We start from the raw sequence: 3,825 nt of genomic DNA, 5'->3' as shown, positions 1-3,825 counted from the left end.
TCTTTGTAAGGATAAAACTTATTTGATTTGTAATCCAGACACTTGAAGATGTCACACATGAAATATTGAATATTGTCACTTGATAAATTTATATGAATTATTTTTTTAAGGATTCAAAATGTTTGAATCATATAAAAGTTTCTGAAAAACTTATTTATAATCCTTATATCACATAAATTTATAACTAGGAAATTATTAAAACTCTTGGAGAGTTTTCAAAAACGATAGATTATCCGCTGAAAGATGAGATAAGAAACATATAAAATTGAATTGAATCCTGAAGTACCATATCTCATGCAATTGATACATTTTACACATCTTGCTGCAACTATGAGCATGATATAGTTTTATTTCTACATGGAAGATAGTGAAGTAGATCACTTGCATATTGCAATTGAAAGTCTTTATATTAATGTGTTTATGCTAACACATATTGTTAAGTTTTTTAATACACGTGATATTTTTATGATAGACATAATGGTTCGATACAGACAAATTACCTATTGTCATGAAAGGTCATTGTTATACCATGTATACATGACATTCATATTATGCTAAGATGACTATTCATAAAGCAAGTCGAGAATGTATGTGGCTGAGGTCAAAGATGCATCTAATTTGAGAAAAATATAATTTGAAATGTGATAAAGTACCCATGATTTTGCATGAATATAATGCAACATGCATAGCACAACTCAAGGAAAGATTTATAATAGGAGATAGAACAAAGCATATTTTGCTAAAACTTTTCTATATACATGAGCTCCCAAAGAATGGTGATATCAACATGCAATAAATTCATTTGAGTGATCATATAACTAATTTATTCACAAAGTCTCTATCAATTATAACTTTCGAGAAAATGATAGACAAGATTGAAATGTGAAGACTCAAGATTCGAAATTGATATTCTCATCAAGGGGAGCAAATACGCGTTGTACTCTTTTTCTCTTATAAGATTTTATCCCAATAAATTTTTCTTGTAAGGTTTTTAATGAGGCACCCTATATTTATATTATTAGAGATGTGTACTTTTTTTCCTTCACTAAATTTTTTTTAACAGGAGCATTTTTAGTATGATTTTAACGAGGTGCATTATCTATCAATTAGACATTCAAGGGGGAGTGTTATAAATATATTATCATATATTGTGAATGTCTATTTATGAAAAAGTTAAAAACTCTAATTTTTGGGACAAAGTTAATTTTACTCTATAAATAAAAAAAAATTCTTTCATTGTAATAGACCTCTCAAGAAATCCTCAAAAGAAATAAAAATTACTCTCTTCTCTCTCTATTCTTCTATTGTCCTTACTTTATATTTCATAACACTTAAAACAAATTTTAAGGGAGAGTTCAATATATAATTTTCTTAAATCGAAGCATTTAGCATTCACACTAAATTTGTTTTATGAAAAAAGTGTCCTTTTGTTTTAATTTTATAACAATGTTACCAAAACGTTGTTGTTAGTTTTTCCTAATCATTATTTAAGAAAGAAACACATATTTTACAACTTCATAAAAGTTTTTTTTTTTTTGGTAATGTTGTAACATGAAAGTGATATATTGTAATGACCTGATTTGTGAAATATTAGCTTTGATGTGTTTTGACTATTTTTGTCCTTTTTCATGCTACATGTTGATTTTGGGTGTGGAGATAATTGGCACAATCCCCAATGCATTGGGGGAGTGTCACTACAAAAAAAGAGATCAAATTGCGGAGTTAATTTTAAGGTTTGCGGGAGATTTAAATCCCCGCAAATTGTGATTCTGGCGGTTTCCAAAACCCTTACAATATAAGCCATCACAAATAATTTTGGACAGTTTTTTTTCGACCGTCATAATTAATTTGCGGCAGTTATTTTGCGGCGGTCGACCTCCACCACTCTAAATTTATTTTTTTTATAATAAATTTTTATTTAAAAATTACGAGGGTTTAAAACCTCCATAATTTTTTAAAAAAATTTAGTGGAACCCATCAATTTTCAATAACAAATTATCAATTCTAATTTTAACTCAAATTTAATTGTTCCTTTAGGCATAACCTACAATTCAATATTTATTAAATTCACATATCATTAACACAACATGACTAATTAAACACTGTAATTCACAAGCATCTCAAAAATATATTGAACATTAAACTTCAAAACTAAATTTTCAACATTAACATCTTCAAACTCCAAATTTTCAACATTAACTAGTATCTTCAAATTTCAAAATCAAATTTAAACACAAAATCGTCAATATTTCAAGATTCTCTCCAACCACACAATTACATCATCATAATTAAATATCCAAGACAATTTGCAACAAAATCAACAACTGTTATTAAGATCACTATTGTCACGTGGTCTCCTTGCATCCGTGGGCGAAATGGATCCACTAATCGCATCACTTGGCTACATAAAAATGCAAAGTATAAAAATCAATTAGATAAACTTTCAGTCCTTGTTACATTTATATCCCCGTACAACTTAAAAGCATCATGATAAATATAAATAGATCAATCAACAACTACGACATGCTATAGTTTCAAACTACTCAATTAGTTGATCAAACTAGGAACCTGAGTACCATTCAACGTACATGCAACATCTGGAGAATTGCTACCCAAAAGTTGCGAGACTATCACAAATATCACGTCGAGTGCCAAATACATCTACCAAGACAGAGGCAGCATATACACATTTCAAATCATTACACTTAAAATATTTTTAAGTCATTAGTACACATTTCAGATCACTACACTTAACTATTTTCAATTAACTAATTCACATTTCAAGTCAATATACTTAATCATTTTCAAGTGACTATACTTTATTATTTTAAATTTATTAGTACATATTTCAAGTGGCTACACTTATCCATTTTCAAGTCACAAGTTCACAATTTCAAGTAACTACACTTAATCATTTTCAAGTCACAAGTTCGCAATTTAAAGTAACTACACTTAATCATTTTCAAGTCACTGCACTTAATAATTTTCAAATAACTTATTCACTAGTACACATTTTAAGTCACTACACTCAACCATTTTCAAATAGCTAATTGACATTTTAAGTCACTATAGTTGACCATTTTGAAGTAACTACATGACTTGACCATTTTGAAGTAACTACACTTAACCATTTTCAAGTCACTAGTACGCAGTTCAAGTCACTACACTTAACTATTTTTAAATAACTAATAGACATTTCAAGTCAATACACTTAACCATTTTTAAATTACTAATTCACATTGAAAGTCACTACACTTAACCATTTTCAAATAATTAATTCACATTTCAAGTCACTATACTTAACCATTTTCAAGTAACTACTTCACATTTCAAATAACTATTCTTAATCATTTTCAAGTAACTACTTCACATTTCAAATAACTATACTTAATCATTTTCAAGTCACTACAATTAACCATTTTCAAGTAACTACTTCACATTTCAAATAACTATTCTTAATCATTTTCAAGTAACTACTTCACATTTCAAATAACTATACTTAATCATTTTCAAGTCACTACACTTAATCATTCATTTCAAGTCACTATACTTAACCACTTTCAAGTAACTAATTCACGTTTCAAGTAACTACACTTAACTATTTTCAAGTCACTAGTTCACAATTTCAAGTAACTACACTTAACCATTTTCAAGTCACAAATTTGCAATTTCAAGTAACTACACTTAATCATTTTCAAGTCACTACACTTAATAATTTTCAAATAACTTATTCACATTTCAAGTCACTACTTTCAAACCATTTTCAAATAACTAATTGACATTTCAAGTCACTGTACGCAACCATTTTCAAAACACTACATTTAA

This window comes from Capsicum annuum, chromosome 2 (genome assembly GCF_002878395.1).
Source record: "Capsicum annuum cultivar UCD-10X-F1 chromosome 2, UCD10Xv1.1, whole genome shotgun sequence".
NCBI classification, from domain to species: Eukaryota; Viridiplantae; Streptophyta; class Magnoliopsida; order Solanales; family Solanaceae; genus Capsicum; species Capsicum annuum.
The sequence above is the reverse complement of the archived record's forward strand: the minus strand, read 5'-3'. Positions refer to the sequence as shown.